The sequence below is a fragment of the Anser anser genome (assembly GCF_964211835.1).
Source record: "Anser anser genome assembly, chromosome: 28".
In the NCBI taxonomy this organism is placed as follows: Eukaryota; Metazoa; Chordata; class Aves; order Anseriformes; family Anatidae; genus Anser; species Anser anser.
The window spans coordinates 1,491,275-1,505,060 of NC_139749.1; the positions used below are offsets into that span (position 1 = coordinate 1,491,275).

General features: G+C 58.3%; 2 long non-coding RNA genes across 2 annotated transcripts; both read right to left on the reverse strand.

Annotated features, from left to right (window-relative positions):
* Nucleotides 1-1,284: 1,284 nt before the first annotated feature.
* Nucleotides 1,285-6,254, reverse strand: LOC310887592. Its single transcript, XR_014575751.1, has 2 exons — nt 5,851-6,254; nt 1,285-4,983 (listed from the first exon to the last, which is right to left on the reverse strand). It is a non-coding gene; the product is annotated as an uncharacterized lncRNA (long non-coding RNA).
* A 2,445-nt stretch (nt 6,255-8,699) lies between these two features.
* Nucleotides 8,700-13,613, reverse strand: LOC310887591. Its single transcript, XR_014575750.1, has 2 exons — nt 13,369-13,613; nt 8,700-12,777 (listed from the first exon to the last, which is right to left on the reverse strand). It is a non-coding gene; the product is annotated as an uncharacterized lncRNA (long non-coding RNA).
* Nucleotides 13,614-13,786: the final 173 nt, after the last annotated feature.

Here is a 13,786-nt window from a genome sequence, read left to right on the forward strand (position 1 = left end):
GGAGGAGGAGGAGGAGGAAGAGGAGGAAGGCTCCTCTGCTGTGGGCTCCGGGGGAGCTGCAAAATGAGCTCCTGGTGCTGCAGAGGTGGTTGTGTTAAGGCTGTCGGTAGCATGGTAGCAAGCCGTGGTTGTTCTTGTCGCGTGTTTTGCATTCAGGGAGGAGAGGAGGTGCACGGAGATCACTGCCAGCCTTTTCTATTCCTTGGCCAGCAGCAGATACTCAGCTTCTGGGAATGCGCTGCTCTTCCCCTTTTCAAAGATCTTGTCATTAGTGTAATTGTAGGGTGGGCAGGACTGCTGGGAGAGTGTCACTGCCTCGGCAGCAGCCCAAAGTCTATTCTGAGCCTTGCTGCTGATCCCCGTGTGCCTACAGGTAACCCTCGTCCACACTTCCCCGGTCCTAAGATGGCGATAAAGAAGCTTCTGCCCGTCTTTGTAAGGAGGTTTCAAGCCTGGCAATGAAGAAAGCCTTGTAAATTCTAAGAGCGAGCCTAAAATACAGAATCTCCACTGGCCGCAGGCAGCCAGCAGAGAAAAACATTTCCCCGCCTCTTCTGTGGTTTGTGTAGGAACAAACTGCCGTGTACAACATGTACACGGAGATGCAGAAGTACATCCTAGGGCGTTGGATAGCTGAGGGAAGTATTGATGCCTGAGAATCGATATCACCAGCGGGAACCTCCTTACGGGCTAATCATCAAGTCTGGGAAATCAAACTGAGTAAGACGGGATGAGGAAATGCCAGCTGGCTAGGACCTGAGGCTGCGAAGGGGAGTGAAATACCAGCGGTGAAAGCTCGAGTAGTGCAACCAGTGCAGGAGAAGCTCCTCTTTGGGCAGAGCTGCTGCTTCGGCGTGCTGTCACGAGGGGCCAGGAGCGACAGGAGCCAGGCTGGGGAGGTGGCATCCCGGCTGCAGTGCTGGGTTGTGCCGGGCCACGTGCTGCTGCATGGCTTTGGGGTGCCGGAGCTCACGGCACCGCTGCAGCTCCTGGCCCTGCATCCTCCACGCTGGGCTCTGTGCCCTACGACCTGCAGACTGCAGCCCCCAGCCCTGCACCCCACACACTGCACCTCCCGTCCTCACCTCTGCACAACCCCAAAACCTCCCTGCCCAGCACCTCGCAGCCCTGGGTCTGCACCCTGTGCTCGGCACCTTGCACCCTGCAGCACGTGCACCCTTGATCCTCCATCCCGCACCCTTGATCCCTCGTCCTGCACACTGTGCACCCTGCTTCCACCATCCCGCACCCCCCTGTTGGTTCAGCACCGCATCCCACTGTCAGTCCTGGGGCCAAGTCCCGGTGCCCACCCCGGGCACTGAGCCCACCGGGGCCAGCCCTGGGGCTCCCCCCACCTCACGGCCCCAGCCCCGCCGCCGGGACCGGAGCCGCCCTGAGGCCACGGTCAGGGCTCCTCTCCCCAGCAGGCAGAGGCGGGCATGGGGCGAGCTCTCCACGACCCCAACCCAAGCACCCCAGCATGGTCTGGTGCCTGGGGTGCGCACCTGGAGCTGTTCCCCCGCTCCCTGCATCTTGGTACGAGCGCTGGCGTCACCTCAGTGCACGCGGCAGCCACCAACGCACGTGCACCGGGGCGCACGCTCATGCCCCGGAGCTTCCCTCCCTGGCAGCCGGCTGGCAGGACCGCGGTGTGCAGCCTCCCCCTGCCCATGGCAGGATGCTCCCCGGTGCTGTTCACACACCTGAGAAAGTTGTTTCGGAGCCTGCGGCCATGGGCCCGGAGAGGCTGCCCCTCCAACTGCGTCCGGGCAAGCGGAGAGAAGAGCTGGGACCACCGACAGATGCGGAGGAAAAGCACAAGAACAAAACTGAAACGTAAATTTATAAACCCAAAGAGATGCTGACCTCCTCCCGCAGCCGGGAAGCCGTCGGACCCCGCACACCACCAGGACCGAAGCTGCCCGCACCCCGGTTTTGCAACGCAAGAGAAAAACCACCCCGTGCTCTCTTGCTGCTAGAGCCAGCGAGGTGATCGCGCCCCGAAGCCCCTCCAGGACCCACCCTACGACAGCCAGTCTCCTTTTCAGCACAGCCTTGGTTTTTGCTCCACGAACCTCTTGCACTGCCTGCAAGGAAACGTCCTAGAAACGCCAGAAAAATACAAAATCCTCTCTGCAAACTCACAGACTGAAGCGTTTCTGTCCAGACTTAAGGAGCTTCAACATGGGTTTGCATCTTGCCTCTGTACTGCTCGCTTCTTTTTTAATAATAGGGGAAAGCATAATAGTTTATTTTAACTATGAAATATATTGCTATATTATAAAGGTTATTGTAACTTTCAATTATGGTTTTGTATCCAACCAGTTTGTCAGCAGGCAGCGACGCCAGCCTGCTGCCAAAATGTCTGTTTCTGAGTACAGTCACTGCTCCACGTGAGGACGGAGGCCAGGGGTAGCAGAGGAGGCTCTCTGGACTCCGTCCAGAAGGACTCCACGTGCTCCTCATCCCTTCCACCCCCGGGCATTAATTCCCCTTGCCTGGAAGCTGGCCTTCAGCAGGTCTAAATTCACGCAGCCCGGCCACACTGGAGCTTTGCTTCTCCCTAGGGAAAGGTGTGTTCCTCTTTTCTCCCGGGGTCTCAGCCCCCTCAGCGGTTCCTGGAAAGCCATTTCCTCCCCCGGTCGTCTTCTCTAGCGAAGGTGGGGTTCAGCTCACCGGGCACGGACTGTACGAGGGCCAAAATTCCCCGTTTGCCCCCGGTGACGGAGGCTCTCAGGGACAAAGCAGCGCAGGGTGCGCCGGGCTCCCCGCTGGGCTTTCGGCGCGGAGACCAAAACATTTCGGCTCAGCACCGAGTGACACGGGCAGGATCCGGATATTCTGAACTAGGGAATCACTTGTGCCTAGAAAAGCGCGAGGGGCGCAACATCCTCCTCCTCCTCCTCGGCAGAGCTGCGCGCCAGAAAGCACCGCGGGGCCCGATCCTGCCCGCTCGGGCTCCCTTGCCCCCGAGCCGGGGCAGCGCGGGGTTCCCTCGGGAGGAGGGACGCCGAGGCAGCGCGCTCTCTTTTTCCTCTCAGGTCAACACGTAGCTGTTGGGATGACGGGGTAAGGACAGCCCTGCACGGGCGACCGCTGTTGCTGCAGGTAAGGCCTCGGCGCAGGGAGGGAGCCCGCTGCGCCCGCCCAGCGGGGAACGGCCCCGAGGGGATTCGGGCACCGTGCCCAGCTCGTGCCGGGTCTCGGGCAGGACAGGAGCTGGCCCTTGGGAGGGTTTTGGGCTTTGCGACCTGGCCTGCGGAGGCACTAGCGTGGTTTTGGTCCCTTCCATCTCAGACTGTGGTGGTGTGGAGAGACGAAGGGGTGGCCCCGAATTTAGAAGAGAGACGCGGTGAGGGTGCAGGGACTTCTCAGCCTTCCGGTGCTTGATGGTACTCTGAGAGCAGCTCTTCCCTACATCCAGCCCCAATCTGGCTGCAGCTGATCTGCATCTCGTGTAGGACAAGATTCGTGGGCAAATAAGTCTTAAATTTCCTTTTGCAGCCCTGCCCCCTGTTCCTGGGCAGTCTTCCTGTGCGGAGCGTGGCCTCGCTGGTGGCCACGGCCAGGAACGGGCAGAGCGTGTGGGACCAACTCCTGCTTTCTTCCAGAGCAAACAAAAGCCCCTACACCAACTCTTCCGTATCAGAGCAGTTGTCACTGTAGTGCTGTCATTATCGCTGTTAATTGCTGTCGCAGCTGTGCTGGCCTGACCCTCCCAGGCCGATTATCCCACTGGGAGTCACGGCAGCACCTGTACCTCACCGAGCACTCCGGCCGTGAGCTCCAACGTCTTCTTGCTGGCCCCTGCAGCCTGATCTCCTCCAGTATCCCCAGCTCCTGCCCCGCAGCAGCTTGCTGTGATGCTGCCCCGAGCTCTGTGGTGGGGCTGGCTCCAGCTGCCCCCCGTTGGGACCCAGCCCAGGACCAGACGGGGCCTTACAGCTGGGCTGGAGGAGAGGGGCTGGCTCCTCTCCTCGGGAGGGCAGGGCTGCCCCTCTCCTGCTTAGCTCTGGGGGTGCCTTGAGATTTCTAGGGTGCTTGGGCTCCCTGCGCTGCTCTCCCTCGGGTTCCTCCTGCCCTGTGTCCCCCTGGCTGGCTTGCAGGCCTGTGACTAGCAGGTAGGTTTGCTGGGGTGTTGGTGGTGACCTCCTGGGGGGTTTGGGAAGCTGCTGCTGGAAGGCTGTGCTCCGCTTCCAGCCCCAGCTTCTCCTCGCCCAGCTCCGAGCTTCCTCCCCATAGCCACATGGAGGGCACAGGGTTGCAGACAGGGGATTTTGCAGGGGAAAGCCAAGCTGCTCTGTGGGATGAGGCGTTTTCCCCCAGGTGAGTCCCGTCTGCCCCCTCTTGCTCAGGCAATGGGGCACAGGACAGGTCTCCAGCACCGTGAGCCCGGTGGCTGCTCTCATCCGGGACGCTCGATGCGCGCCTTGCGGCACCCGGCTCTGCTCCGTCTTCTACCCAAAGTGTTCTTCCCCTCGCGCTGCCGGGGTCTTAGCACACCCCAACGCACCTCCTGGCCCTGGCGGAGCTGCTCGCGTCTCTGCGGTCAGGCTCTGGCCCCGGGCTTACATTCCTCCTTCTGGTCTGAGCGTGGCTGGGTCTCCTAAACAGGGGAAGGGAGTGGGGACTTGCCTGTCCCGACAGCATTGCCATAAAACTGATCTGTACCCAGAAACAGGCATGTTTTAAACTATGGCTTTAACCTGTTCACTGTAAAAAGTGCCTTGGACTTTAATCTGAAGAGGTCAGTATCTATAAATATTTACCTGTGCGGTGTGTAAGTATGCAGATACCTATGTATAGTTACACACACAAATATATGATATATACGTACATATATAAATGCTTCGGACCCCTCTGTTCTGCTGGTCTTTGGAGCTCTGTTCTTCCTGCCGGTGGGAGCGGTGTTCGGCTTTGGCTCGGAGCAAGGCTCAAGGTGCTCATGCCGTGGCTGCATCGCTCCTGTAGGACAGCCCCGTGCTGCAAGAGGTGCGGGGTGGGAAACCCGTGGCGTTGGGTGGCACGTCCCCGGGTGGTGCTGAGCTCCCTGCACGTCCCCGGGAAGCAGCTTTGTGCCTCTGGGGGTCTGTGCCAGGCTGCCGTGGTCCATCCATGTGCTTCGGGGAGACCCTGGCGAGGGGGGAGCATCCCCGCACTGTTGCACCGTGGGGGTGCTGAGGCACAGACAGCGATGGGGCTGGAGGGAGGCACGGGGGTAGCAGCACCAGCGCCAGGCTTCGAGGTGGCTTCTGTCATTGCCACTTGCACCAGAGAGAATTAAACTTCCCCGTGGGTCACCCTGAGCTGGACCGAGGGAGGAGCTGTGCCCACGGAGGTGGCAGATGCCGGCTCCTGGCAGCCTGCCTGGCTCTGATCCGCGCGGGGCTCGTCTTTTCTGAATGAGAGCGACGAGCAGGGAGGAGAAGTGCCTGGAGAAACCCAAGCAGACGGCTGCGGTTTCTCTGGAGCCCGGAGCTGCTCTGCCACCTTCCAGCCGCAACACGAGCTCCGTGCCGGGAGCTGCTCGGCGCTTTGTAGGGCCGCGTGTGCTCCTTGCTCCCTCCCAGGAATCTCAGGTTCCTACATGAGCAGCAAGGCGTTTCCAAGCCACCTGCTCCCAGAGGGGTTTTGCTGAAGGGGTTTGGGGTTTCCCATGTGCCTTGTGGGGTCTGTGGCACGCCCCAGGTGCTTGCCAGTGTCACAAATCCTCCTTCCTCTAGCCGTGCACTGAGGCACGCTGAGGATTCCCCTCCCGCTTCCCCCAGCGTGACCTGAGCACAGCAGACATGAGTGTGTCGAACCTGGACTGCTCCTTCAATCCAGCTAATGGCTTGGTTTGTCCCTTACCTCTAAAAAATGAGGATGAAAGCTGGCTGGAGCGCAAAGGGCACAAAAACAACTTCACAGAGGGAACAGAAGAGAAGGGGAAGCTGGAGCCTTTCCCACTTGGTGCTGCTAAATCCAGGCGACGATTCAAAAGCCTCGCTTGAAGCCTGTGAGCACTGTGCTGGGAGCTTTGGCTCAGTCCATTTAAAAAAAAAAAAAATCGGTCAATGCAGCAGCAGTGCGAGGGCCTGGCAGCCAAGCAGCTGCCCCGGGACACGTCCTGCACACGTGGCAGGAGGGCTCCGGTGGGCACAAGCCTTTGGCTGATCCAGGCGTGGGTGCTGCGGGGCCAGCAGAGGAGGAAGGAGGGGGTGATGTGTGGCGGTTGAACTGTGACGAATCAGTAAATTGGGCTTTTTTTTTTTTTTTTTAGCTAATACCTGTAAACTCTAAAAATACCTCCAACAATTTGAGGGGCTCTTTGATAGGCAATTAAAAACATACAGCTTCATTTCCCAAATTAGTGGCTTAGCGAAGCAGAGCCCCAACGTGTGACTACAGCTGTAGCTCTGATGCTACCCCCGGAGACTAGGTGAAATTCCTTTAATCTCTGCGTGCGGCATGAAATCTGTTTTTATTAATGGTTTGGGATTAAGGCTTCTGCATGGAGGCAGAGAACCATGTCCCTCGCATGTCCCCTTGTCCTCTGCTTTCCCAGCCTGGGGGGGACGCTCGGTGCACGTGGCAGCATCGGTGTGTGCTCTGCGGTGGCGGCGATGGGAGGGGAAAAAAAAAAAGCTATTAAGTGTTTCACTCAACAGTTTCTTGAAAGCAGATGGAGCTTTTTATAATCAGTAGGGGACTGCTGGCCTTCAGCGGGGAGGGGAGAACCACAAGGAAATTGCTCCACGAGCCCTGGGTTTGAATAGGCACCTGCGTGCTGGAAATGAGCTGGGCACAGGAGACAGCTCCTGGGGACGAGGGCGGGCGCGTGGCCGCCGGGGGCTTTGCAGCAGGTTCTGTGCTTGGAAGGAGGCAGGAGGAGGGCTCCAGCTTCTGCACGCTGCCATTTCCCCAGCTGATGAGCTGAAAGCCCCTTTACCTGCTGAAGGGCACCCAGCAGGCAACCGCAGAGTGGTTTTCTGCTCTCGAGGGGCTGGGTTACAGCCACGGGGAGCTGCAGCTTCCAGCCGGGCAGCGCAATCAGCAAAGCCTCCAGTATAACCTCCCCCTCCAAGGCTGAGCTCTGCTGCAGGAATAAAACAAGCTCGGGGCCTGTCTCCCTGCGGTTGTTTCCATTTCACACGGGCTCATTTTCCAAGGTAAAACTGGGGCCGCCTGGCTGCTAATTTCATCACCCCGGCCCTGGGAGCGCAGGCGCCGCTGGGGCTGTTAGTTACTGTTAATTATCCCGCAGCGCGGTGTGAGGTCTGCAGGCCACATCACGCCTCCGGAGAGCTCTGGGCAACATCAGCCGAGCAGCTCGGCACCATGAAAACTGCTCCTGATCCGTTGCGAGGTGCACGGCAGGGAGGGGGCTCCGGCTGCCTCCCCTCCTGCTCCGGGGTCTCCGGCACTTCTGCACAGTTACCCAGCGCAGCGGCGACCTGCGGGGCTGGGACTGCACGTGGAGGCTCGTAGGGGGTGTTTTAGCTGCTGCTGGGCGCTGTTATCTCCCCGGTCAGGCCGCAGTGTTCGCACATGAGCTTCCTCTTCTCTCCCAGACGTGCCTGCAATTCCCATGAGCGCTCACAGAGGATGCATCTGCCTGCAAAGATGCCAGGCTCGTATTAATGGCATTTGTGTCCCTTTGCGTGGTTATCAGGATGGAAGAAGCTATCTCCATTTCCCAGAGCCTGCCGGCCTGGCACTCGCACAATAAGGGTTTCTCAGCAGGAACCAGCTGTGAAATGCAATGGTAAATTACGCTTTTCTACCTAAATGGGTATTTCTGGATTTCCTGCTGGGGAGCATCCGCTGTGCTTAAGCAATCGTAACTGCTGCGAGCCGGCTGGCCGAGGGGGCTTTGCTGCAAAACCTCCAGACCAGTTATCGCCTCTTCCATGCCAGTATTTTGACAGAAGTGGGGGTCCAGAAGTGGGGGTCCAGAAGCAGAGTCAGATTCCTGCTGCAGAGGAGCTGCTGGGTGAGAGGGGAGTGGCTGTGCCCACGTTGTGCTGGTGGAAGGGGAGACGTGGGTCAGAAAGACCAAAGAATTAAAACCATAAGGTGGCATTTTCAGAAGTCCTAGAGACCTGGCCAGATGCTTGCAGGGGCTGAGTTTGAGCCTGCTTGACAAAGTTCCCACCTGACCTAGGAGCAGCGAGCACCGAACCTGGTTCAGGCAAGTCCCTGAACGTCCTTTCAGAATTCAGGAGGCAGAAAGCAGAGAAGTAACTTCACTGAAAGTGAACGTCATCCTTTCCACTAATAAAAAAGCAAGCTGATATTCTGAAGCTAAATATCTGCTCCTGTGTGCTACGTACGCCTGCCCTTAAGGCTGCCTCTGGAGGAGGGTCGGCTCCTGCCCTGCCCTGGCACTGGGCTCTCAGGAGCGCGCTGCTCTAGGGATGTCTTCACTGGCCAGGTACAAGCCAGAAGCAGACTTGAACTTGGATGAAGCCACTTGAAATCATATCCACGACAAACAGTTTAATGGCATTAAGCTCTTTTCCATTCGAAAAATGCCATTGTGTTTGGGGTGATAACTGGCGGGCGGTTTCCAGGCGAGGGCAGGCACCGGGGCAGAAATCCCGGTGAAGTGTCACGTTACCCGCACGCTCTCCTCCAACGCCTTGTGCTGACACGGCTTCCTCTCCTCTCTTCTCCTCTGGCTCTTGCTGCTTGGAAGAACATCTCAGACCTTGGAGGTGAGCCCTGTCCCCAGGTGCCGAGGTGGCACCGTCAGCTCTGCGCCGCTCCCCAGCTGCTCCTCGCCTCGCGCTGCCACGCCAAGCTGGCGTGGAGCCGGGGAGGATGCTGCTTGCTCCAAAGCTTGCACTGAACATTGGTTGGGAGCAACAGGTTTTGTACTAATTAAAGAGGAATCAATTAGGCTGCAAGATATTCAGCCACCTGGTGCTTCTGACTATTTTTTCCTCCTCCTTCTCTTTTTCCTTAATGTGCTGCTGCTGCCTCCAGGGAAGTCATGAAAGAAGCAAGACACGTTCCAGTTTCTTGCTTTCTTTTAGATTAAAAAATGCTGTTTGTGGGGAAATCTGTGCAGACCAACCAATTAAAGCACCGTACATGTCCCTGAGATCTGCAAACAACTATCTTCCGTGCCATCCATCATTCCCTCCAGCCGCCCTCCTGCCTACCCATCTATGCGAGTCACTGATCTACGGCTCTCGGCTCTGTCAGCTGGGTTGTGCTGCGTGAAAAAATAATTCACAGCGAATAAAGAAAAAGCCAAGAAGAAGGTGTAATAGGATCCTGTGGGAGGCACAAAGAAGTCCTACACGCAAGGAAGCCCTTTGGAGACCCGGCTGCGCCAGGCTTTCCCTTGCGAGACAATCCATTAAACAGTCTCTCTGTGCTCAATAGCTCCATAAATAAAAAGGAGCTGAGAGCAGCGGGCTGTCTGTCTCGCTGCCTCCCCAGGCAGCTCCCGAAGTTTGCAGAGCGCTGACCTTGAAGAAAATGGCAGGGTCAGCAGGGAGGCGGCTCGGCTGAGCCCTGAGGCAAGCGCCGCGAGCGCTGCGGATGAAAAGCCGCCCCTGGCTTCCTGCCCTCGGGGTGGTGACGAGCAGCAGGGGAGCTGCGAGCGGGGAGCCCTGTCTGGGGGTGCAGCCCCAGGGGATGCGTTCTGCCCTCGGGCTGATGCTTTTCCCAGCCGAGGGATTGTGAAATCCCTTTGATTTGTCTGAGTGCACAGTAAAGCCCTCTCTCTGCCAAATCAGATTTAATATTAAACACAAAAGGGAGTAGCAAAGGGCAAAAGGGAACTGGACTGGGTGGCAACGTAAAGGTTACAGAAGAGAATATTAATGCCATATATTAGGGAGCTCCTCGGAATCTGGCATTTGGAAGTGTTCATTTATGTCACTGATTCACTCTCTGGGAGCTGCTGCATCAATTCTCAGTGGCCGTGGGGTCCCCTTTATGCTGATCCCCCTCCAAGAAATCTCTGCGAGAGGTGCTGGGCGGCCGCAGCCGAGGGTCCCCCTGTGGTGCTTCAGCCGCCACCCAAGGGACGACAGCTTGATAAGGAGGAGATGACCAGGCTGGAGCAGCGTGAGCCACGCCAAGGAGCAACACCGGTGTTTGAAGGCAGCAAAAGGCCAGAGAGCGCTTGGTCGCGGTGGCAGCGGCGGGTCTTCCTGTCCCCGAGCCAAAGGAGCCCCTGGCAATCGTGGTGCGAGGCTGAAGGAGAACACCACAGGGTAAAGTTGCCAAGTGGACACGACGATGGCCATGAACCCACGGCAGATAAGCCTGTGATCATCCAAGAGCTAAAGGCGAAGGCTGTGCTCACGTGGCAGCCCCAGCCAGGCGAGGATCAGCCGGCGGCGGTGCCGCGCTCCGTCTCCTGCCTGTTTTCCAAGCAACGCCCTGCCTTTTGTAAGAGCCGGCACAAACCTGCGCTCCTCGCTGCTGCAGCTGTGCTGGGAGTTACTGCTGCGGCTCCTTCCACTGCCGCGGCTCCTTCCACTGCCGCATCTGTGCCATCCACACCTGCCTTCCCACGCCGCGCTTCCCAGCTCGGGGCCGAGGACGTCGGCCGCAGGAGCGTGCTGTCCCGTCCCCAGAGCAGAGCAAGCGGCTTGTGGACGGGAGAAGCGGCAGAGTCCCCCTCTTCCCCTCCGCACCGGGAGCTCTGGAGATGAGTAATTGCTGCTGACATCTCTGGAGAGCAGACATGGCAGCTGCCGGGGCTTTATCAAAGCTCAGGTTCACGCCTTTGCTGAACAGCAAGGAGCCTTGGAAGAAAAAGCTTGCACGATGCTCCGCGTAAGCCTGCTGCTTCGCCAGCTGGGAAACAGCCCCGTGGGAGCGGGAGTGGGCTCGGAGGGGTTGAAGCAAAGCAAAGAATGGCAATTCAGCACCTTCTCCTGGTGCCCCAGGCTCAGGATGGGGCAGAATTTCCCATGTTTGAGAAAAAAGAGGCCGAGGGCTGGAGGTGTGAGCGCAAGCTCCCTCCGGATGAGCAGGTGTCTGTGCATCTGTCTGACGGCGAGCGCCAGCTGGTCCACGCAGAGCTCGGCGCTGTCCTGTGATGCTGTAACAAGCTAGGAGTAATGCTTCAGGCTGATTAATTGCTAGACACTTGTATAAAAAACGTACCACCAGAAACACACTCCTGGATGGACCCATCAAGTTACCTGCAGTGTGTTTTTAGCTACAAAAAAATATATATATATATCTGTTGGGGAAAAAAAAAATACTTTGCATGGGAACTGAAGGCACAGGAGCTGCAGTTTTTTCCATGCCAGCTCCCAGCTTTGCATCTGCACCCAGAGAGTGAAAAGCAACGCTGCCTGTTTTGGAGAACGTAGGGGCTGAATCAGCACGATTCCTTGTGCGAGGAACCTGGAGGGCTTGATGGGGGCTCCTGCGAGAAGGCCAGCACCTAACTGCACCTCTCGGATCCGCAGCGCGAGAGCAGAGCTTGCCCCTGGGGTGGAGGGGAGCAGGCACCGGCAAGCCCGGTAACGCAGCAGCGCTCCCAGGGCCACGTTCAATTAAACAATGCAGTCATCTGATTTAGGAGAGTAACAAAATGTCCCCTTTGCAATCGAGCCATCAGCTTTTATCTCCCTGGTAGGAACAGGCTGACTTCAACAGCGAGGAAGCGATATTTCAGAGTGTCTAATAAAGCAGTTTTAAAATGAAGCTCGGCGGAACAATAGCCGTATCCAAGAGCTGGCATTTGAACAGGGAGTCGGGCGGGGGAGCTGTGCTACAATTTATTTCATCTCATTTCATTTCAGAAGAGGGAAGCGAAACAAAGCAGACACCTGAGGCATCTCCAGCCCGTTAGAGCCTTAGCAAATGCTGCCATCGCGCGGGGACGGCGGCTCCGGGAAGCCTCCTGCGGGGCCCTGGGGGAGCCCCCACGGGGCGTGGGGCAGGACGAGCCCCGGCAGCCCCTGCTCTCGCGTGGGATGCTGCTGCCGGGGGAGCGAAGGGGCCCTCCTCAGCCTCCGCCAAGGGCTGGAGGCAGCAGCCTGGAGGCAGCAGCCTCCGCCTCGGCTGCAGCAGCACGTAAAGCGGTGATCCGGTGATCGGCTCCTTATTTCCAGCACAAATTAAGTCCCCAGGCCCATTTCCAGCGAGCGGGAGCCCAGCGTTAGGCGGCTGCGATACGGGGAGGCCGCGGGAGCTCCTGCCAGCACGAAGCAGATAACGCCGCCGTGCTAACGCCGGGCCTCCGGCAGCTCGGCTCGCACAGTCTCAAATCACGTTCCTATGGAAACGAGCTTGGAGGCTGCCCAATTTTCCACAAACGAGGAGAACGGAGAATGAACTCGTATCGATTAAGTGGCTATTTGTCGCATTCGGGGCGCTGCAATTCAAGAGGATGTATGGCTCCGTAACTCCCGCTATAGATTATTTCATGGACAAGGTATATCACATCGACACCACAGAGAGCAGCTCGGTAACCCTTCTGCTGTGCCTCAGGAGCTGCAAAAATGAATCAAATTCACTGAGGCTGGGTTAAAGCTTCAGAGCGATCACAGGCAATTAAAAGGGAAAGGAAAAAAAAAAAAGGAACAGATTGAGGATTTGACGGTTGTGTGCTCTGCACGCCGCAGTCATTCACGCTTCTATTGAGTGGGTGAGAAACGCTGCTTCTCTGGGCTGGTAGCGCCTGACCCCAGTGTCTGCAGGTCTGGGGTGAGTCTCATCCCAGGCAGGGTTTTCTGCACTCCCAAATCCTCCTAGGAATCAAGAGGTGAAAATTTCAGCTGACTGAGGGGGTCCTTTTTTAGAAAATGGGTATTCCTGTTACAGAAAAAAAAAATAAATAAATGAAAATAAAATTCAGAAATCAGCCTGGGGACCACAAACCCCAAAATCTTCCAGAAAAAAAAAAATAAAAAATCCCAGAATCATTTGAAAAAAAAATAAAAAATAAAAATAAAAAGGAAAGGAAAGGAACCTAAACAACCCTGAACCTGAGCTTCACAAAAACGTCACCAAACATGAGCAATAGCTGAGCCTGACAATTCTGGGGCCTGACTCACAGCTCCTGCGTGCCTGCAGCACTCCCAGGCTCATTTAAATGCCTTCGTGAAGCCGCGGGGAAGCAGCCCCGTGGGTGTGCGATCCCCACCCCGAGCAGCGACCTCGTTGGGCCTAGCAGAGGCTGGGGTCCTCTGAGGAGCTCATCCACGTCCTCGGGTGCTCAGGTCCCTGGTGGGCAGATGCTTTGAGGGCAGACGCTCGCGGGTGCCCCCCTAAGCCGCTCCCCAGCCCTTCCCTGGGGGCTCCCGGACACACGACCGGGGGCTCCCGCTCTGCCAGCCCCGGAGGTGCCCGCTGTCCCCCTGCGTACACCCCCACCCCCAGGCACACCCCCATGAGTGTGCACACCCACGCGCACGCTGCCTGGTGTGCCCGCAGCCTCCGGGACGAGACGTGCAACCTGCTGGCGGGGGGCTCCTGCCTCCCCCCCCCCCCCCCCCCCACGGGCACCATCGTCGCTGCCGGACGGCAGCTGGCACACAGCCGCGTACGGGGACGAGCTGCTCCGTGCCGGGTGTGATATGGGGGGGCGGGTGCCCGTGAGGGGGAGGCCGTGTGGGGGCCGAGGCTGTCCCCGTGATGGCAGATGGGGGGTGCGGGGCTGGGGGGGGGGGGGGCGGCTTTGGGGTGCTGATTTGGGGATGGGGGAGCCCGGGGGAGGGCGCGGGGGGGCTGCAGGATTTGGGGGGGGCCCTGGGGGCAGGAGCCCCACAGGGGTCGGGGAGCCATTGGGGACGGGGGGGGCAGGGGGGGCTGTGGGGCTCGC